The sequence below is a fragment of the Carassius auratus genome, chromosome 3 (genome assembly GCF_003368295.1).
Source record: "Carassius auratus strain Wakin chromosome 3, ASM336829v1, whole genome shotgun sequence".
Taxonomy (NCBI): Eukaryota; Metazoa; Chordata; class Actinopteri; order Cypriniformes; family Cyprinidae; genus Carassius; species Carassius auratus.
In genome coordinates this window covers 28,441,620-28,465,527 of record NC_039245.1, presented here as the reverse complement: position 1 = coordinate 28,465,527, position 23,908 = coordinate 28,441,620, and the positions used below count along the sequence as shown (strand labels likewise).

Here is a 23,908-nt window from a genome sequence, read left to right as displayed (position 1 = left end):
TCGTGGCCCTGTGAAACACACCAATTTGAAAAACTAGTCAAGTCAAGTTTATTTATATAGCACATTTCGTACACAATGGTAATTCAAAGTGCTTTACATAAAAGAAAGTAAAATAATCATGAAGAAAAATAATAACAAAAATAAAACAAGTAATTTTAAAACTTTTAAAATGATTAAAACATTTAAAAACAGTTAGAAAATGATTTTACATAAAAATAATAATAATAAAACAATAATAAAACATAAAACAGTGAAAATATAGTGCAATCAGTTCGAACATTGCACAGTGCTCATTCAACAAATGCACAGCTAAAAAGATGCGTTTTGAGTCTATATTTAAATGTGACTAGTGTTTTAGCACATCTGATCTCTTCTCTAAGCTGATTCCAATTGCGGGCAGCATAGTAACTAAAGGCAGACTCCCCTTGTTTTGTGTGAACCCTTGGTATTTCTAACTGACTTGATCCTAATGATCTGAGTGCTCTGTTAGGTTTATATTCAGTGAGCATATCTGCAATATATTTCGGTCCTAGGTCATTTAGTGACTTATATACGAGTAAAAGTACTTTAAAATCAATCCTAAATGTAACTGGAAGCCAGTTTAAGGACCTGAGGACTGGTGTGATATGCTCAGATTTTCTGGTTCTAGTCAGAATCCTGGCAGCCGCGTTCTGGATGAGCTGCAGCTCTCTAATGGTCTTTTTGGGAAGGCCAGTGAGGAGCCCATTACAATAGTCCACCCTGCTGGTGATAAAGGCATGAACAAGTTTCTCCAAGTCTTGACTGGAAACAAAACATCTAATTCTTGCAATGTTTTTTAAATGCTAGTATGCTGATTTAGTTACTAATTTGACATGACTACTGAAAGGTCTGTCTCCAGAGTCACACCAAGATTCCTGACTTGATTTTTAGTTGTTTGACCCCTAGAGTCAAGGTATGCATTCACCTTGAACACTTCATCTTTGTTTCCAAATGCAATGACTTTTTTTTCCCTTGTTTAACTGAAGAAAGTTCTGGCACATCCAATTATTAATTTCATCAATGCATTGGCAGAGGGAGTCAATGGGGCTGTAGTCATTTGGAGATAAGGCTAGGTAAATCTGGGTATCATCAGCATAGCTGTGATAGGCAATTTGGTTCTTTCTCATAATTTGACTTAGTGGAAGCATATACAGGCTAAACAAGAGCGGTGCAAGAATTGAGCCTTGTGGGACTCCGTATGTCATGGACGTCCACTTAGACTTATGGTCTCCTAGACTCACATAATAGCCTCTCCCTTATAAGTATGCTCTGAACCATTTGAGTACCATTCCAGAAAGCCCAACCCAGTTTTCCAGTCTCTCTAGTAGTATGTTATGATCAACAGTGTCAAACGCAGCACTGAGATCTAGCAATACCAGCACCGATATTTTGCCAGAGTCACAATTTAAGCGAATATCATTTATTATCTTAATGAGTGCTGTCTCTGTGCTGGAAGCCCGTCCTCCACGCCGCTTGCGGATATCATCGCTTCCCTCGTGGTCCTGCACCAAGAACAACATCAGGCCCTGCTGGACCTGAGGAGCGATCAGGAGAGACGATTCCAGGCCATCGTTCAGGCCCAGCAGGAGGACCGCGAGAGGTTCCGGAGCTGGATGGATCGGGAGGTTCGCGCCGAGGCCGCCGGGCCGCCCGCTGCCCCCATGCACCTGCCGCTCCACAAGATGGGGGCCCAGGACGATCCGGAGGCCTTCCTGGAGCTCTTCGAAAAGTCGGCGGAGGCCTGCGGGTGGCCCCACGAGCAGTGGCCGGTACGCCTAATACCCCTGCTCTCCGGTGAGGCCCAGGTGGCCGCGCAACAACTTCCGGTGGCGAACCTCCTGGTCTTCGACGACCTCAAGAGGGCCATTATCCAGCGGGTCGGCCGGTCGCCAGAGCAACATCGCCAGCGCTTCCGGTCCCTGGATTTGGGCGAGGCCGGCCGGCCCTTCGCGATGGCCCAACAGCTCCGGGACTCCTGCCGCAAGTGGCTACTGGCCGAGGGAAGTGACGTGGAGCATGTCGTCGACCTGGTGGTGCTGGAGCAGTTCATCGCTCGGCTTCCCAAGAAGACGGCCGAGTGGGTCCAGTGCCACCGCCCCACGTCGCTGGACTCGGCCATCCATCTGGCGGAGGACCACATGGTGGCGTGCCCAGGGGTCGGCGCACCCCCACCTGCTAACTCTCTCTCTCCTTCTCTCTCTCCCCCCTCTCTCTCTCGCCCTGTCCCTCTCCCTAGGTCCCGTCCACCCGGCCCTCCTCGTGTCCCGCCCCGGGGGGCGGGGCGGGATCGACCATGGACACTTCGGGAGCCCAAGGGCCCCGCCCAGGGGGGCAGGGATTGTGCCTGCTGGGGGGGACAGTGCTTCCGTTTCTCCACTCTCTCCGCGCCAATTCTCCAATCCACTCCCTGCCACTGGGGCGGCGGGTAGGTCTGGGCTGGCCTGTTGGCGTTGCGGGGACCCGGAGCATTTCGTGGACAGGTGTCCAGCGATGGAGGTGGGGACGATGATCCGGGTCCCGGATGTCCCACAGGTCACCCCCGGTCAGGCTGGCGAGTACCAAATACCCGTGAGTATCAAGGGGGGTACATATCCGGCCTTGGTGGATTCGGGATGTAACCAAACCTCAATCCATCAAAGCCTGATTCAACCGGGGGCATTGGATACAAGCCGCGTGGTTAAGGTGCGGTGTGTACACGGGGATGTGGTGGAGTATCCGGTTGTCCCAATTAGCATTCATTTCCGGGGACAAAAGCATAGTGTAGAGGTGGCGGTTAGTCCCCACCTCCGGCATCCGGTAATTTTGGGAACGAATTGGCCCGCGTTTATGGTTTTATTGGGGTCGTTATGTGCGGATGCCTCTTGGGGAAATAAGGCACGGAAGGAGGCCGTGCGGGTACAGGTGGGAGAAACTGAGCCAGGGTCGCTGTGGTCTGCTTCAGGGGAACCGAACAAAATCGGGAGACTAATTCTCTCGGAGCGTGATGACTTTCCTCTGGAGCAGTCTCAGGATGAGACACTAAAACATGCGTTTCAACAGGTCCGCGCCATCGATGGCCAGTCTCTCCAACCTGCCCTCCCACTCTCCTATCCGTATTTTGCCATTTTAAAAGACCGGTTGTATAGAGTGACCCAAGACGCTCGGACAAAATTGAATACAACCCAATTGTTAATTCCAAAGAGCCGCCGGGAAATGCTTTTCCAGGCGGCTCATTCTAATCCTATGGCGGGCCATTTGGGACAGGCCGCAACACTAAATCGCCTCATGGCCCGCTTCTTTTGGCCGGGCATTCATGACAACGTGCGCAGGTGGTGCGCGTCTTGTCCGGAATGTCAATTAGTAAACCCACCGGCCGCCCCAAAAGCGCCTTTGCGCCCTCTTCCCTTAATGCAGGTCCCCTTCGAGAGAATTGGCATGGACCTCATCGGGCCATTAGAGCGATCGGCACGAGGACATCGCTTTGCATTAGTCATAGTTGATTATGCAACACGATATCCTGAAGCGGTGGCCCTCCGCAACATTTCCACTAAAAGTGTTGCGGATGCCCTGTTTCGTCTTATCTCCCTGGTGGGGGTTCCAAAAGAAATCCTCACCGATCAGGGCACGGCGTTTATGTCACGTACGCTACGCGAACTGTACGGATTGTTGGGCATTAAATCGATTCGAACTAGCGTCTATCACCCACAAACCGACGGCCTGGTCGAACGATTTAATCGCACACTTAAATCCATGATTCGTAAGTTCATTCACGAAGACGCCAAAAATTGGGATAGGTGGCTAGAGCCCTTGTTATTTGCTGTGCGAGAGGTCCCACAAGCCTCCACGGGGTTTTCCCCCTTCGAGCTTCTCTATGGACGCCAGCCCCGGGGGGTGCTCGACGTACTGAGAGAAACTTGGGAGGAGGGACCGTCTCAGGGCAAAAACGAAATTCAGTATGTGCTGGACTTGAGAACAAAACTCCACACATTGGGGCGGCTATCCATGGAGAATTTGTTACAAGCCCAGGACCGCCAGAGCCAGCTGTATAACAGGGGAACTAGGTTACGCAAATTTGCACCGGGAGAGAAAGTACTTGTATTACTCCCAACGTCGAGCTCCAAATTAATGGCTAAGTGGCAGGGACCGTTTGAGGTCGCACGACAGGTCGGAGATCTCGATTATGAGGTAATACGGTCCGATAGGAACGGGTCCAGTCAGATATACCACCTCAACCTCCTTAAAAAATGGAATGAGGCGGAATCAGTGATGTTGGCAACGGGGATTGGCGGAGAGGATGATCTCGGGCCAGAGGCGAATATCAAACCCCAATCCCTCGCCCTGGCTCCAGGTGGAGACCACCTCTCGCCGTCCCAACTCACTGATGTAACGAAATTGCAGGCAGAGTTTGCCGACGTCTTCTCGCCCCTACCGGGCCGTACTAACCTAATTCAGCACCATATCGAGACCGAGCCGGGCGTGGTAGTTCGCAGCCGGCCGTATCGTTTACCTGAGCACAAGAAACAAGTAGTTCAGGCTGAATTGGGCGCTATGCTTGACATGGGGGTAATAGAAGAATCTAATAGTAACTGGGCGAGCCCGATAGTTTTAGTTCCGAAAACGGACGGCTCAGTCCGATTCTGTGTAGATTACCGCAAGGTGAATGCTGTGTCGAAATTCGACGCGTATCCAATGCCGCGGGTTGACGAGTTGCTTGATCGGCTAGGCACGGCTCGCTTTTATTCGACATTGGACTTAACAAAAGGCTATTGGCAGATCCCCTTGTCTCCATTGTCCAGAGAAAAGACAGCTTTCACAACGCCGTTCGGATTACACCAATTTGTTACCCTTCCGTTTGGCTTGTTCGGGGCCCCAGCTACCTTCCAGCGCCTCATGGATCGGATTCTACGGCCCCATGCTGCATATGCTGCTGCCTACCTAGATGATATTATTATATTTAGTAATGACTGGCAGCGGCATATGCAGCATCTGAGGGCTGTCCTGAGGTCGCTGAGGGGAGCGGGGCTCACGGCCAACCCAAAGAAGTGTGCGATTGGGCGTGTGGAAGTAAGGTATCTGGGCTTCCACTTGGGGCATGGGCAGGTGCGTCCCCAAATTGATAAGACTGCCGCTATTGCGACCTGCCCACGACCCAAGACCAAAAAGGAGGTAAGACAGTTCTTGGGGCTGGCGGGATATTATAGACGGTTTATTCCTAATTATTCGGACCTCACCAGCCCTTTGACTGACCTTACTAAAAAGGAGGTACCAGATACGGTCCAGTGGACGGAGCCGTGTCAGCAGGCCTTTACTCAGGTCAAGGCTGCTCTGTGTGGCGGGCCGTTGTTACACTCTCCTGATTTTTCTCTCCCTTTTCTGTTGCAGACAGACGCATCGGACAGGGGGCTGGGGGCAGTCCTGTCCCAGGAGATAGAGGGGGAGGAACGGCCGGTGCTGTACATTAGCCGGAAGCTCTCGAAGAGAGAGGCTAAGTACAGCACCATCGAGAAAGAGTGCCTTGCCATCAGATGGGCCGTCCTCACCCTCCGCTATTATCTCCTGGGACGGGAGTTCACCCTCTGTTCGGACTACGCTCCGCTGCAGTGGCTCCACCGCATGAAGGATACCAACGCGCGGATCACTCGTTGGTATCTAGCTCTTCAGCCTTTTAAGTTCAAGGTGATCCACAGGCCGGGTGTTCAGATGGCGGTGGCCGACTTCCTCTCCAGAAATGGGGGGGGGGGGGTGGCTGCAGGCCGGATGGCTCCCCGGCCTGAGTCGGGCGGTGGGGGTATGTGGCAGGGGGGGCGTGGTTTAGCGAAGTCTGCAGCGGGAGAGAGAATCAGGAGACGAGCGGTAAGTGAGTGGTTTGGGCAAAAATTATCATCACCTGTTTCTCGTTCTAGTAATTGGCGTGGAGAGAGTATAAAACGCCGGGAGAAACGGATGCAAGCGAGAGAGAGACGGACTGCTGACCCGAACCGGAGACGGAAAACCGGAAGGAGTGAACCGGAAGTTTGACAGAGCGTGTCAGAATAAGAGTCACCATTTGGGTGTTTGTGATTTTCTTTGTTCTTTGTTTAGTTTTGGTTAAATAAATACGTCAGCAGTCCAGCCGACCCCTTTGTCCTCTTCCTTGCCACACGAACTTACTACACACACTTTTGAAAAAAGATGTGGGAAGTGTGGGAACAGGTTGATTATTTTAGTTGCTGCACTATGTCTTCCAGAATTTTGCTATTGATTTTTTCAAAAATAGACAGTATCTTTTTGATATTTTGGCCGAATCTGTCTGACCTCTGCATTACTTGAGGATGTGCTAATCGCCTTCCTGATATTTATGATCTTCTCAGAAAAGAAAGAAGCAAACTCATTGCATTTGCTGTCTGATAGCATATCAGTGGGGATCTGACTTACTGGGTTTGTCAGTCTCTCAACAGTGGCAAAAAGAGTACGAGTGTTATTTAAGTTACTGTTTATAAGGTTTGAGAAGAAGTTCTGTCTAGCTGTGGCTAGTTTCACATTAAAAGCATGAAGGATGTCTTTATAGATGCTATAGTGAATTTCAAGTTTCGTCTTCCTCCACATCCGCTCGACTTTTCTGCATTGTCTTTTCATAGTCTGAACTTCTGTTGATCTTCTCCAAACTGATTTCTGTCTGTTTGTTTTCTTACTGACTATTATTGGTGCAATATCATCAATAACATTCTTAACTTTTGAGTTGAAGGAATCAAGGAGAATATCAACAGAGTCTGCTGAAATGCTTGGTGTTAAAGATATAGCCTCCATAAATAGTACACTTGTGTTCTCATTTATGCATCTCCTTCTGACAGAGACAGATCTAGATTCAGTGGTAGCAGAGATCAATATATCAAAGAAAATACAGAAGTGATCAGATAGTGCTATGTCCTTAATAACAATGGATGAAATGTTTAGACCCCTACTGATGATTAGATCCAGAGTGTGTCCACCTTTGTGTGTTGGTCCATGCACATGCTGAATCAGGTCAAAGGTGTTTAGAACCGTTATCATTTCTTTTGTAGTTTTGTTTTCTGCATTATCTATGTGAATATTAAAATCCCCTGCAATTGCAAAACAGTCAAACTCTGAGGAAATTATTGATAACATTTCTGTGACCTCTTCAACAAAGGCTGGAGAGTATTTTGGAGGCCTGTAAATAATAATAAACAGAATGCGTGGAGCACCTTTCAGCACAATCCCTAGATATTCGAAAGACAAGTACTGACCAAATGACACTTGCTTGCATTGATAGACATGTAATCAGACGAGTAATTTCTTACTGCTAAATTCTGAAAAAACATAGGTGTTAATTATAGGACCTAAAAACTCAGCTTGTAATAACCTAGAACACTGTCTAAGACTTGATGGTTGCTCTGTCAATTCTTCGTCATCAGTTAGGAACCTAGGTGTGCTACTTGATCGCAATCTTTCCTTAGAAAGCCATGTTTCTAGCATTTGTAAAACTGAATTTTTCCATCTCAAAAATATATCTAAATTACGGCCTATGCTCTCAATGTCAAATGCAGAAATGTTAATTCATGCATTTATGACCTCAAGGTTAGATTATTGTTATGCTTTATTGGGTGGTTGTTCTGCATGCTTAGTAAACAAACTACAGCTAGTCCAAAATGCAGCAGCAAGAGTTCTTACTAGAACCAGGAAGTATGACCATATTAGCCCGGTCCTGTCCACACTGCACTGGCTCCCTATCAAACATTGTATAGATTTTAAAATATTGTTTATTACTTATAAAGCCCTGAATGGTTTAGCACTTCAGTATTTGAATGAGCTCCTTTTACATTATAATCCTCTATGTCCGCTACGTTCTCAAAACTCAGGTAATTGGATAATACCTAGAATATCAAAATCAACTGCGGGTGGCAGATCCTTTTGCTATTTGGCGCCTAAACTCTGGAATAACCTACCTAACATTTTTCGGGAGGCAGACATACTCTTGCAGTTTAAATCTAGATTAAAGACCCATCTCTTTAACCTGGCTTACACATAACATACTAACATGCTTTTAATATCCAAATCCGTTAAAGGATTTTTAGGCTGCATTAATTAGGTAAACCGGAACCAGAAACACTTCCCATAACACCCTATGTACGTGCTACATCATTAGAAGAATGGCATCTACGCTAATGTTTGTCTGTTTCTCTCTTATTCCGAGGTTACTGTAGCCAGCAGATCCAGTCTGTATCCAGATCAGAGGGTCACTGCAGTCACCCGGATCCAGTACGTATCCAGACCAGATGGTGGATCAGCACCTAGAAAGGACCTCTATTGCCCTGAAAGACAGCGGAGACCAGGACAACTACAGCCCCAGATACAGATCCCCTGTAAAGACCTTGTCTCAGAGGAGCAACAGGACAAGATCACAGGAAACAGATGATTCTTCTGCACAATCTGACTTTGCTGCAGCCTGGAATTGAACTACTGGTTTCATCTGGTCAGAGGAGAACTGCCCCCCAACTGAGTCTGGTTTCTCCCAAGGTTTTTGGTTGCACTTTAAATGTTTTTTAATTTAACTAAACCTTTTAAGTTGCAAACATAATTTTGTTGAGTTCATTACACTAAAGTTGTTTATCACATAAACTTAATACTGTGTGTAATTTAAAATCAAATTTATGCGTTAATTACATTTCTTTAAAAATGACTTGTTAACTGAAAACTGGGTAGTAGATTTCTAAATTCTCAGCATGATTTGCATAGGACTGGATAAGAAGAGTTTTTTTTTTTTTTTGCTTTGTTTTGTTTTTTTTAGTGAAGAGAAAGACCTGTTAATGTTTGACATTTCAAAGTGTTTCTGTTTTGATATGTTGTTGTTTTTTGTGGTTACTGTTGTGCTGAAGAGTAAACCACATGAAAGTAACGTTATATTGACTCTATGGGCAATGACTGCACTAATGGCAGTAACATCTTACTTGTTCATGAAATACACATGCTAAATAAGTTACATTAAACATGTGCTATGATAGCTGTGAATCTGAACTGAAAAAAGATCACACTTTATTTTGTGGACCAATATTCACTGTTAACTAACAATTTGCTTCAATAAACTCCTAATTTGCTGCTTATTAATAGTTAGTAATGTAGTTGTTAGTTTAGGTTTGTGGTAGAATTACCACAAACCTTAATTAAATTTAAGGGATCTAAAATATGGTAATGTATAATAAGGCATTAATATGTGCTTTATAAGCACTAGTACAAAATATGCTAGTAATATGCAAGCTAATAAGCAACTAGTCAATAGTGAGAATTGGTCCTTAAAATAAAGTGTTACCTAAAAATATGTTTATGTTACAAATTAATCAAAAAGTTAATGCAAACTGTTGCATAATTATTTTTAAGCTTATACATATTTTAGAGTGTTGTAATCACAACATCAGATGCATTTAAGTCACTTTTGTTGGAGCAAAACGGTAATGTTAAAAAAAAAAAAAAAACTCCTTTTTTAACTCCTCTTTTACAAAATGACAAATAAAGAATCAGGTGTGGTTTTGCTTCTTCTTCAGTTCATGAATACTGTAAATTGAATCTTTATATACTTCATCATGACTCAAAACACCATAACAAAGGTGATCTCAATTCTGACCCCCAATAATACCTTTCATGCTGAATTTAGTGCAACCCTAATCAAACACTTTTGAAGAATCCAGTCTTCAGGATTTCTAGAAAGCTACAGGCAGGTATGCTTGGTTGAGGAAATCACACATCCATTCTAGACTAGATCAGATGAGCAGGCCAGTAAACATAAAGCTGGCAGTGACAAACAAAGCATGGACATATCTTCATGTTATGTTCCTGTATGTTATAAATAGAGAAGCCGGCATCAGAATGCCACATGCCACATGTGGCCCGAATGCATGAGGCTCTGTTAGATTTGTCGCATAATACGTGATTGATGTCAGAGCAAGAGTGCAGCATGGCAGGGCTCCTGCGGTGATGGAGGCACTGATCAAAGTGCTGTGGTTTGACACTGGAGGTGGGGTGCTATTGTTGATGTCACAGCCAGGCATGGCAGGGGAATTCGAGAGCAAAGCCAGGCTTAAACAGCAGCTGTGCATGATGGGACTGCTGGGTTTAAGCAGGGGGTTGAAAACAGACCAGCATACGCGCCCTTCTTTGCCATCTGCATGCAGGAACGCAACTGCACCAAGGTGAGTCACAATGGATTGGGATTGGGCACTAACATGCTTAATGGCTGAGTTCAACCACCATTTATTCAGATAATTTTCAAAATATTAATGTTATTGTGTCATGAAATGTAATTTTATAAGTATTTCAGGTGAGATTGTAGCTGTTTAAAAAACTCAAATCTGTGGTTTATTTATAAAGATAGCACCTATTTAAAAATGTGTTTTGCTGAATTTGTAGGCGATCAGCGGGATCTCGGTGCTCAAGTTTACCGACGATAGAAGCCTTGACTCGGAAAGTCCTTCTGACATTTGCTGCTGGCTCTGATGTCTCTTTAAAGGTTAAACCTAAAATATAATTAGTTTTGGGTAAACCTAACAGGTAATCTTTGCTCTTTATTCAATTTATCTATATGTTAAAATGAAAATGAAAAGAGGCAATTGATATAATATTTTGTTTCATTGTAATGTAGGCTGTATATATACACATTTCCCTGAACTACATTTCTGCAGCTATTATTATGTTTAAATGAAAACGAAAGGATGCAGTGGTATTTGATATCAGTGAGGAAAATTGCAATAGCTAAGGCAAGCTGACTGATGTTATTAAGTACGCTGCTGTTTGCAGAATTACTGGACTTGCGTCGTCCCATCAGCAGTTCACACTCAGCAGTTCAAGTCAGAACTACTGAGGATGCAAGTCCAAAATGTGTATACTTTGTATTGAGAAACACACACAGACCTACCTTCCCGGTACTTAAGACCACGGTGGAAACACAGAAAGCAACAGATCTGGGGGGAAAATAGTTCCTGGGGAAAAATGTTCCTGGTACAATTGTTCCGGGTAATTTTGGTGGAAATGCAGCATTTGAAGATGAAACTTAAAAGAGGTCAAACAGCCACTTTCACACTCAGTGTGAGCAGAGGCCTTTGTTCTTAATTTTATTTTCTTAAATTAGGCATTAAAACAAAACTTCAATTAAGAGCCATGAATTAATCACTTTTTAAGTATATCTCATCAAAACCACCACTAAACTTCTTTCTCTTTACACTGTTCAAACATAATTGATATGTTCCTGCACAACATCTCATATTAACAAATGTTAGAAAGTCTCAAAACTGTATCAAAAAGCTGACGACAACTCTTCCACAATTCATTAATGTGATAGCACATCTCTGATCTAAAATATGTTCCTGCAGAATAAGGTATTAATATTTTATGTATATTTAATGTTTATAATTAATATTTAACATTTTATAAGTACTAATAAACAGCCAATATGCTAGTAATATGCATGCTAGTAAGCAACTAGTTCATGGTGAGAATTTGTCCCTAAGCTAAATTGCTACTAAAAGTTGAATTCATACAGTCTTGTGGCTTCTAGAGAAGCAGATGCCATCAACAAGTCTTGCATGCTTTATATGTTTTCAGAAGTCTGCTATGAGCTGGGCAAATAAGGAGAAAAGAATGAAAAGTCATAGAGAGGTAACACATATTCTCTATCTGACAGCACTATTTTGGGCCTTATACAGGCGAATGTAGCACAGTCGATTAAAGACAGACTGCTTCATCTTTCTAAAGCTTTCGGGTGGAGAAAGTGTGACTTCAGGAGACTTGACAAACAAACAAACAAACAAAAGTTTCATCTGAAGCAATATGAGCAACAGAGACATCTGATAGCAGACAGCAATCAGAAAAATGTTTTGGGATTATTACATTCAAACGTGCCACACTTTGATGTTTCTTTCTGCTCTTTTTTTTTTTTTTTTTTGTCTCAAGCCCTTCAGCTTTCATAATCTGCCTTTGAAGTGAGCGACTTGGCAACAATGTCAGTGTGTGACACACTTATTTTTACCGTCCAAACACAAGGGCTGTGAAAAACATTCTTTCCTGAACCATTCTTTTCTCTCTCTCTCTCTCTCTCTCTCTCTCTCTCTCTCTCTCTCTGTCATATCAGTAATGCTACACATATGTCTTGACTTACATCAACTAATTTTAATTATCAAATCTGTTCCTGCGTTCCTCTGTTATTATTACGTTCCAAAAACGGGTCAGGGTGGAAGACATACCGGTTAATAAAGTTATTTTTTTTAAACAATATTATTTGCCTATAATTTGCCTAATAATAATAATAATATTATAATAATAAAGTACAGTGTTTTCTTTACTCAAAAAGAAAAGGGATTTTTTTTTTAGATCTAACGTTAGCCAATAACCTGCTGCACTCAGTCATAGCCAATACAATATCATATAAAATTCATATAAAAATGTATCAACACTTTAAAGACATCAAAGTATTTTAAAGATATTTTTGCGTTTTGAGAGTAAAAAAGAAAAAAAAAAAACTTCGCAGCAAAGTCGCGGCTCACATCACATTTTATTAAACCACTTTCCAAAATAATGAAGGCTATAATGCCTGTAGTCTAAAGCAAAATGTTTACTGTAACAATATACAAACTTCATATCCATGGGAAGAAGGAGGCGGGAACCGGCGGACATTCAAACCAAGACTTTAATACCATAATAAACACAAAACAGCACACAAACAAAAACCAAACACAGAATACAAAATCAAACAAAATAAAACCTACAGTTTACTGTTGCACATACTGTACTGTAGTATTATTTTTAAATATGCACTATGCTAGTATTCCATTCTGAACACAGCTTCTATTTTAGCATGTGCTTATAATGTTTATGACGTACACACTTTAGTCACTGTTTGGGAGAGTACAAGAAAAGCAGCGGTCAGATCCAAAAGAGTGATTTCTAATTCCAACCCTGAACACAGAGTGCATTAGAGCCTTAGTGACAAAGCAGGGGTCACCACTTCAAAACGCTCGTAAAAACACCACACTCCAATCGGCCATGATCCCAAACCCTCTTTGAAAGCACCACAAAGGACAGCAGAGTCATGTCTACACCATAAAATCCCAGGCTAGACTCCGGCACTCTGTAACATCTCCTCTTGTCATGCAAAAAGCCATGTTGGAGGCCTTTTGTGTGGAGTTGTTTCAGTTGTTACACACATAGAGCTGAAAACACTCAGTCATCCATGGTGGATTGGTCAAGACAATGGAACAACAAATGACCTGGATGAATCTAAAGAAGCCTCTCTGTTAAGGATGTTACATGCGAAGATCATTTTCATTGCCAACGTACATGGAAGTATATTGCTAGCCCATATTCTACACTTATGTTGTCAAAATCCTCTTATTACACTAGGTTTAGGTTTTTTGTGCGTATTTCATTTGTCATGGATTTAACGTGAGTTCAAAGATTTGCGCGAGTAGATTACATACAAAGTCAATGCAAAGACGTGATCAGACTATGGATCAGACACGTCCTCGCGTGGGTCTAGAGATGCGATGCCCCGCGTGTGGCATGTATGCCCCATAATACTAATCTTGTTGATCGTTATAATAGCATATGTTTTCTGTAAAGATACAAATCTAGTCTGTTTACTAGAAAGCATCTCTTTCTAGTTAAAGTTTGTCACGAAGCTACTTCCGCAAAGGAGGTAACAGAGGGTAACAAACATCATTGACAGAAGACTGCACTGCCCCGTGTCACTGTTTAGAATGGGAATTTTCTCATGATTTACAAGTAGTTGAAAACATTAGAGCTATTGTTAGTAATCAGCTGGACAAAATATATAACACTAGCCTAGTGGTTTTGGGATATTTTACTGCAAATATCTTACAAATTGTACCTTTAACAGTCTGCTTGTTGCTGCGATTACATGATGTGTATTTGCATTTCCTGACCTTGCTGGTTTGGTCAGCATCTTTGCTGAGCTTGTCTCCTCTCCTCGTCACAGTGGCTCTGTGCTTCCTGTAGTTGTCTCTCTAGACTCTGCTGTGTCTGGCGGTTGTCTTCCTTGATGCTGCTCAGAGATATCTGCAGCTCAGCTATCACCTGTGTGGACACATCCAAACACAAACTCATTCATCTTAAAACAGATATGTCAGCAACAGGCTCCTGAGCTCAGTGATCAGTCAAATTGCTGTTTCGAAAAGGTTTAAGACCAGAGTTAGAGTCCGAATTGTCTTGCCGTGACGAGGGTAGGCATCTGAATGAATTCATTGATCTCACCATCTGAATTGACTATTTTAAACCGCTCATGATGCCCAACACAAGCTCCAGTGCACATGTCTCATGAAGCGGCCATGAATCAGGAACCAATTCAACTAGGAACGACCCACATCACGCCTGAGGAACGCGAATGTCGTATGCAAAACCACCTCTGTCTTTACTGCGGTCAACTGGACATATGAGGACTACCTGCCCTGTACGTCCGTCGACAAGGTCTCAAACGGTGAATCAACAAATTAAGAACACCCCCTCCTCCTCTTGCTTTAATCTACCAGCTCAATTAATCACTCAGAACAAAGTATTTCTGATTTCAGCACTCGTAGATTCGGGGTCAGCTGGGAATTTCATTTCAAGTGAGTTTGTTACTCAGTGCCAATTGACCCTAACTCCCTTTAACCTCACTCTTGGCAGTGGAGGCACTAGATGGGCGACCCCTCGGTGACGGTGGGGTCAACTTTAAAAAAGTGTGTGAGCTTGCAAGCACGATGTCAGACACTGTAATATGCTCTGGTCCCCTCCCTGCTTACCGTGGTGATGAAATGCATAGCAGATTGTCATCACTCAATGGCTGGATGTCTAAGTGGTGCCCACAGCATAACATAGGTTTCATAAACAATTGGACAAGCTTTTGGGGCAGACCTGACCTGTTTAAAAGAGATGGTCTTCATCCCTCCCGGGGTGGAGCTGCTCTTCTCTCTAGAAATATGGCACATAGTCTTAGAGTTCATACTTGACTAACTGGGGCCCAGGTCAGGAAGCAGACAGACTGGCTAAAACGACCGTCTGCTAGCTGCCTCCCGTCACAGAGGTCAGTTAATTCTCAGCACATAGAGACTCTTTCACCTAGATATCACACTATAGAGACTGTGTCTGTTCCCCGAACTAGAAAATACAAAAAACGTCCAAACCAAGTTAAGATTAATAATTTAACTGAGGTTCAACAAATAAAAAACAAATGCAATATGGATAAACAAATGATAAAGCTTGGCTTATTGAATATCAGATCCCTTTCTACGAAAACACTTTTTGTAAATAATATGATAACTGATCATAATATAGATTTGCTCTGTTTGATAGAAACTTGGCTAAAACCTGATGATTACATTATTTTAAATGAGTCCACCCACCAAGATTACTGTTATAAACACGAGCCACGTCTAAAAGGCAAAGGTGGAGGTGTTGCTTCAATTTATAACAACGTTTTCAGGATTTCTCAGAGGGCAGGCTTCAAGTATAACTCGTTTGAAGTAATGGTGCTACATATAACATTATCCAGAGAAACAAATGTTAATGATAAATCTGGCTACTGTATACAGGCCACCAGGGCACCATACAGACTTTATTAAAGAGTTTGGTGGTTTTACATCCGAGTTAGTTCTGGCTGCAGATAAAGTTTTAATAGTTGGTGATTTTAATATCCATGTCGATAACGAAAAAGATGCATAGGGATCAGCATTTATAGACATTCTGAACTCTATTGGTGTTAGACAACACGTTTCAGGACCTACTCATTGTTGAAATCATACTCTAGATTTAATACTGTCACATGGAATTGATGTTGATAGTGTTGAAATTATGCAGCCAAGTGATGATACCTCAGATCATTATTTAGTTCTGTGTAAACTTCATATAGCCAAAATTGTAAATTCTACTTCTTGTTACAAGTATCGAAGAACCATCACTTTTACCACAAAAGACTGCTTTTTAAGTTATCTTCCTGATGTATCCAAATTCCTTAGCATACCCAAAACAACTTGATGATGTAACAGAAACTATGGACTCTCTCTTTTCTAGCACTTTAAATACAGTTGCTCCTTTACGCTTAAGGAAGGTTAAGGAAAACAGTTTGACACCATGGTATAATGAGCATACTCGCACCCTAAAGAGAGCAGCCCGAAAAATGGAGCGAAGCTGGAGGAAAACAAAACTAGAGGTATTTCGTACTGCTTGGCGGGAAAGTAACATATCCTACAGAAAAGCATTAAAGACTGCTAGATCTGATTACTTTTCTTCTCTTTTAGAAGAAAACAAACACAACCCCATAACCCCAATAATACAGTGGCTAAATTAACGAAAAATAAAGCCTCAACAAGTGTTGACATTTCCCAACACCACAGCAGTAATGACTTTATGAACTACTTTACTTCTAAAATCGATACTATTAGAGATAAAATTGCAACCATTCAGCCGTCAGCTACAGTATCGCATCAGACAGTGAACTTTAGACCCCCTAAGGGACAGTTCCACTCAGTCTCTACTATAGGAGAGGAAGAATTGTATAAACTTGTTAAATCATCTAAACCAACTGTCACGGTAGGAAATCCAGTGTTTCCTCCGTGTCATGTTTTGTGGTTGTTTTTGTACTTACGTTGTCTCCATGTGCTCGTTTAGTTGATTGTCATCACCTGGGTGTTGATTGTCTCGCTCCAGCTGATCTTCATCACACCTCAGCTACTTATACTCACCTCGCTCTCTCTCTGTTGTCAGATCCTCTCTCATGTCTCCGTGTCCTAGTTGGATTACCGTCTTCCGTGTTCGTGTGCTGGATTGGGTTCGTGTTGTCGTCCTCGTGTCAGTGTTCCGGTCTGTTCCTGGTTTCATCCATTGACCTCCTTCACCTGCACCATCGACTTCACCATCCAGCTCTTCTCACGCCACCGTAGACCTTCCTTGCCATTGCCAACATTCTGGACTCTCTTTCTAATAAACATCATCTGATTGCCTGCAATTGCTTCCTCCTCTTTTACCTGTCGTTACAGTAGGATCTGACCATCATGGAAGCAGCAGGCGATCGCTCCCCATCTCATCTGGAGGAATTTCTGCAGAGAGCCGTGGGTCGTATGGATCGCCAAGACAAGGCGATAGATGAGATGGGTCGAGCCTTCCAAGCAATGGTGACGAAGGTGTCCGAGCTCGCTCTCCAGACTCAACACCAACAACAACAGCCACCCGCTGTGCCTCCCACGCCACCCACACCGCCGATCGTCTCCGGGGGTATTTCCCAGCCCGAACCACGCCTCCCCATCCCTGAGAAATATGCGGGTGAGCCAGAGTTTTGTCGATCATTCCTGTCTCATTGTTCTCTGCACTTCGCCATGCAGCCCCGCACGTTCTACACCGAGGAAATGAAGGTGGCATTCGTCTTGTCACTACTGACGGGAAGGGCTGCCCTCTGGGGGACGGCGGTGTGGGAGAATCAAGACAGCTGCTGTGCCTCGTTCCACGCCCTTTCGGAGGAGATGAGACGGGTCTTCGACCGCTCCGTCGCCGGGAGGGAAGCGGCTAGACTTCTCACGGACCTACGTCAAGAGGACAGGTCCGTATCCGATTACTCGATTGAGTTCCGCACCCTGGCGGCGGAGTGTAAGTGGAACGAAGAGGCGCAGTGGGATCACTTCCTGCATGGGTTGGCTGACCGCATCCAACAGGAGATCCGCGCCGTCGAGCTCCCCACTTCTCTCAATAGCCTGATTGATCTCACCATCAGAGTTGACAACCGACTCGATCAAGCCGCCAGACGGAGGGGGAGAGCAGTTCTCGCGAACAGACCGGAGGTTCAGTGTCAGCGCTCAGAGGTTGCGGTCAGCCCACCGGGAGATCTTGAACCCATGCAGGTGGGGCGAGCTCGGCTCTCCCGGGAGGAGAGGATCAGGCGGAGATCCCTGGGACTATGTTTATACTGCGGCAGCCAAGAACATCACATCCAGCGTTGTCCGGTAAAAGGACCAAGCCCGATAGTAAAACGGAGGCTACTATCGGGTGGGATCTCTGCCAGGAAGACCTCATCTACATCGACACTCCTTCCGGTGAGTCTACGGTGGTCCACCCACGCACTCGATCATCACGCTTTGTTGGATTCTGGGGCAGAGGGTAGTTTCATGGACTTCAAGTTCGCTTGTAAGCTTAACATTCCTCTCACCTCCCTCAAACACCCCATTGCACCCTTTGCTCTCAACGGACACAGACTACCAGTCATCACACAGACCACCTTACCTGTTTCTCTCATCACATCTGGCAACCATACTGAGGAGATCTCATTTTACATCACGGACTCACCTCAATCCCCCATCGTTCTCGGTCACACCTGGCTTCAGAAACACAACCCCAGGATCAATTGGCGCCTTGGATCCGTGGTTAGCTGGAGCGAGGAATGTCATTTGTCTTGTCTTTTGTCTGCTGGTGTTAATGTTTCTGAGTCTGTGTTTCAGGGGGAAGCAGTGGATTTGGCTAGCGTGCCCGCGGAGTACCACGACCTGAAGGAGGTGTTCAGTAAGTCTCGTGATGATTCTCTTCCTTCTCATCGTCCCTATGACTGTGCGATAGGCAGAGACGGCGGCCATGGAGAAATATATATCCAGTTCTCTAGCAACGGGGTTTATCCGCCCTTCTTCTTCTCCAGCGGGGGCGGGGTTCTTTTTTGTGGGAAAGAAGGACGGATCCTTGCGACCTTGCATTGACTACCGAGGGCTGAACAACATAACGGTAAAGAATACCTATCCTTTGCCGCTTATGTCTTCAGCTTTTGAGAGGTTGCAGGGAGCGTCCGTTTTCACTAAATTGGACTTACGTAATGCTTATCATTTGGTCCGCATCAGGGAGGGGGATGAGTGGAAGACTGCCTTTAACACCCCTAGAGGCCATTTTGAGTACTGCGTGATGCCGTTCGGGCTAACCAACTCGCCGGCAGTCTTTCAAGCACTCGTTAATGATGTGTTGCGAGACATGGTCGATCTGTTCATATATGTTTACCTGGATGACATATTGATTTTTTCTTCGTCTCTCCAGGAACACGTGCAACACGTACGACGAGTGCTTCTGCGGTTGCTAGAGAATGGATTGTTTGTCAAGGCGGAGAAATGCGTTTTTCATGCACAGTCTGTTTCTTTTCTAGGACACAACATTTCGACTGAGGGTGTTCGCATGGATCCTGAGAAGGTTAAGGCTGTGGTAAATTGGCCATCCCCAGAGTCTCGCAAGGCCCTGCAGAGATTTCTGGGGTTCGCCAATTTTTACCGGCGTTTCATTCGCAATTTCAGCCAACTAGCCGCTCCTCTGACCGCCTTGACCTCCCCTAGTTTGACGTTCAGGTGGTCAAACGCAGCTGAGGCTGCGTTTGCCAAACTGAAAAGCTGCTTTGTTTCAGCTCCCATTCTCGTCACCCCTGATCGCTCACGTCAATTCATAGTGGAGGTCGACGCGTCAGAGGTGGGGGTAGGAGCAGTGTTATCCCAACGCGCATCCTCAGACGGAAAGGTGCATCCATGCGCATATTATTCTCACCGTTTATCTCCTGCAGAAGTTAATTATGACATTGGCAATCGAGAGTTGTTGGCAGTCAAACTTGCACTGGAAGAATGGCGTCACTGGCTTGAGGGGTCGGGTGTACCTTTCATTGTATGGACGGACCATAAGAATCTCGAATACATTAGAACCGCCAAAAGACTTAACTCCAGGCAGGCTCGGTGGGCATTGTTTTTCGGTCGTTTCGATTTTACACTTTCTTACCGGCCGGGTTCCAAAAACATCAAACCCGATGCTTTATCCCGTCTTTTTGAGCGTTCCGATCGTACTGCTACTCCCGAGCCCATTTTACCGGGGACCATCATTATCTCCGCGCTCAGATGGGAGGTCGAATCGAAGGTGTTGACTGCCTTAGAAGGGGTAACGCCCCCGGCTCGTTGCCCACCGAACCGATTGTTTGTGCCGGAGGGGTTATGGTCAGACGTTCTCCAGTGGGGTCATTGTTCCAGTGTTGCTTGTCACCCAGGGGTTAGTAGAACTAGATTTCTAGTCAAGCAACGATTTTGGTGGCCTGGTATGGCTCGTGACGTCCACGATTTCGTCTTGGCTTGTTCAGTTTGCGCTATTGGTAAGACTTCCAATCGACCTCCAGATGGGTTACTCTTACCGCTGTCTGTCCCTTCAAGACCCTGGTCCCACATTTCGCTAGATTTTATCACCGCCCTCCCGCCCTCTAAAGGCAATACGGTGATTTTAACCGTAGTGGACCGGTTCTCGAAGGCGACTCATTTTATTCCCTTGCCCAAATTACCTTCAGCCAAGGAAACAGCGGTAGCTGTCATTGACCACGTCTTCCGCATACATGGCCTTCCGACAGACGTGGTTTCTGACAGGGGTCCCCAATTTGTGTCCAAATTTTGGCGAGAATTTTGTAAATTGTTAGGCGCGACTGTTAGTCTTTCTTCCGGGTTCCATCCCCAGAGCAATGGTCAAACCGAACGAGCCAATCAGGATGTCGAGAGGGTTTTGCGATGTTTGGCTTCCAATAATCCTTCGTCCTGGTGTCAGCAACTCTCAGTTGTGGAGTACGCACACAATTCTTTGCCAGTGTCATCTACGGGCATGTCTCCATTTAAGTGTAGTTTAGGGTACCAACCACCTAATTTTGTCAGTATGGAATCCGAGGTTTCGGTCCCCTCCGCACACGCACTAGTCCAGAGGTGTCACCGCACCTGGACCAGAGCTCGCAAAGCTCTGCTCCAGGCTAGTTCGCGCACCAAGGCTAAGGCCGATCGCCACCGGTCGAAGCCTCCCCGTTACGTCGTCGGTCAAAGAGTGTGGCTTTCTACCCAGAATATTCCTATGCGTTCCGTTTCTAACAAACTTGCTCCCAAATTTATTGGCCCGTTTTCTATTACCAAGATTATTAATCCGGTAACCGTGCGTCTTAGCCTTCCTCCGGCGTACAGGAGGGTTCATCCCGTGTTCCATGTGTCCAAAATTAAATCGGTGATTTCTTCCCATCTTAATCCGCCTGCCCCGGTTCCCCCCCCGCCTCGTCTCGTTAATGGGGAAACCACCTATTCGGTTAATCGTATTCTGGACTCTAGACGGAGGGGACGCGGTTTTCAGTACTTGGTGGATTGGGAGGGTTACGGTCCGGAGGAGAGAAGCTGGGTTCCTGCTCGGGACATATTGGATCACCACCTTATAGATGATTACAATCTACAGGTAAAGCAGGCTGGGAACGTCAGGTGACGTCCTAGGGGAGAGGGTACTGTCACGGTAGGAAATCCAATGTTTCCTCCGTGTCATGTTTTGTGGTTGTTTTTGTACTTACGTTGTCTCCATGTGCTCGTTTAGTTGATTGTCATCACCTGGGTGTTGATTGTCTCGCTCCAGCTGATCTTCATCACACCTCAGCTACTTATAGTCACCTCGCTCTCTCTCTGTTGTCAGATCCTCTCTCATGTCTCCGTGTCCTAGTTGGATTACCGTCTTCCGTGTTCGTGTGCTGGATTGGGTTCGTGTTGTCGTCCTCGTGTCAGTGTTCCGGTCTGTTCCTGGTTTCATCCATTGACCTCCTTCACCTGCACCATCGACTTCACCATCCAGCTCTTCTCACGCCACCGTAGACCTTCCTTGCCATTGCCAACATTCTGGACTCTCTTTCTAATAAACATCATCTGATTGCCTGCAATTGCTTCCTCCTCTTTTACCTGTCGTTACAGTAACAACATGTATGTAAGCTCCTAAAATAGGTGCTACCAGAAGTCATAGGTCCTCTTTTGACTATTATTAATTCCTCATTGTCATTAGGATATGTCCCCAAAACTTTCAAACTGGCTGTTATTAAGCCTCTCATAAAAAACTCTCCCTTTTCTGTCCAAGATACTAGAAAATGTGGTATCCTCACAATTCCTTCTTAGAGAAAAATGTTATATGTGAGGATTTCCAGTCAGGATTTAGACCGTATCATAGTACTGAGACTGCTCTCCTTAGAGTTACAAATGATCTGCTCTTATCATCTGATCGTGGGTGTATCTCTCTATTAGTTTTATTGGATCTTAGTGCTGCGTTTGACACAATTGACCACAGCATTCTTTTGCATGGACTTGAACACTTTGTTGGCATCAGTGGAAGTGCATTAGCTTGGTTTAAATCGTACTTATATGACCGCCATTAGTTCATAGCAGTGAATGAAGATGTATCATATCGATCATATTAGCCCGGTCCTGTCATCGCTGCACTGGCTCCATATCAAACATCGTATAGATTTTAAAATATTGCTTATTACTTATAAAGCCCTGAATGGTTTAGCTCCTTTTACATTATACTCCTCTATGTCCGCTACATTCTCATAACTCAGTCAATTTGATAATACCTAGAATATCAAAATCAACTGCGGGCGGCAGGTTCTTTTCCTATTTGGCGCCTAAACTCTGGAATAACCTACCTAACATTGTTCAGGAGGCAGACACACTCTTGCAGTTTAAATCTAGATCAAAGACCCATCTCTTTAACCTGGCATACACATAACATACTAATATGCTTTTAATATCCAAATCCGTTAAAGGATTTTTAGGCTGCATTAATTAGGTAAACCGGAACCGGAAACACTTCACATAACATGTACCTTCTACATCATTAGAAGAATGGCATCTACGCTAATATTTGTCTGTTTCTCTCTTGTTCCAAGGTCACCGTGGCCACCAGATCCAGTCTGTATCCAGACCAGAGGGTCACTGCAGTCACCCGGATCCAGTACGTATCCAGACCAGATGGTGAATCAGCACCTAGAAAGGACCTCTACTGCCCTGAAAGACAGCGGAGACCAGGACAACTAGAGCCCCAGATACAGATCCCCTGTAAAGACCTTGTCTCAGAGGACCACCAGGACAAGACCACAGGAAACAGATGATTCTTCTGCACAATCTGACTTTGCTGCAGCCTGGAATTGAACTACTGGTTTCGTCTGGTCAGAGGAGAACTGGCCCCCGAACTGAGCCTGGTTTCTCCCAAGGTTTTTTTCTCCATTCTGTCATCCGATGGAGTTTCGGTTTCCTGCCGCTGTCGCCTCTGGCTTGCTTAGTTGGGGTCACTTCATCTACAGCGATATCATTGACTTTATTGCAAATAAATGCACAGACACTATTTAAACTGAACAGGGATGGCATAACTGAATTCAATGATGAACTGCCTTTAACTATCATTTTGCATTATTGACACACTGTTTTCCAAATGAATGTTGTTCAGTGCTTTGACGCAATGTATTTTGTTTAAAGCACTATATAAATAAAGGTGATTGATTGATTGATTGATTGATTCTCCAGATCACGGAGGAGGCAACACTCCTCATTGGAACCTTGCATATAGAAACCATCCGATTCTATGTCATCAATTCATCCACTCACTGATTATCCTTGGACTACCCTGGCTGTGCACCCATAACCTCACATCTCCTGGAGAGAAAATCAAATTATCCAGTGGGAGCCCTCTTGTCAAGCTCGCTGTTTGTCCAAGATTTCAAGAATCCACAGCAAGGCCTCCAACGTTTCTTAGGATTCGCCAATTTTTACAGCCGCTTTATCAGGAACTTCAGTACTATTGCTTCACCTTTAACCACCATGACAAAACGTCATACATCCCGTCTGAGTTGATCCACAGAATCACGTCAGGCTTTCGAAGAACTAAAGATCAGATTCACTTCAGCGCCCATCTTACGACACCCAGATCCTGAACGACATTTCATCGTCGAGGTTGACACTTCCAGCACAGGGATAGGGGCAGTTCTATCACAACGTCATGGACAACCGGCCAAGATGTACCCATGCGCATTCTTCTCTCGCAAATTTTCTGATGCCGAACTCAATTATGATGTGGGCAGTCGTGAGCTTCTGGCTATGAAATTGGC

At 44.7% G+C, this 23,908-nt stretch overlaps 1 pseudogene; it reads right to left on the bottom strand.

Annotated features, from left to right (window-relative positions):
• LOC113054528 (centrosomal protein of 112 kDa-like) overlaps positions 1 to 23,908 on the bottom strand; it is a 160,583-nt pseudogene that overhangs the window by 57,067 nt on the left and 79,608 nt on the right.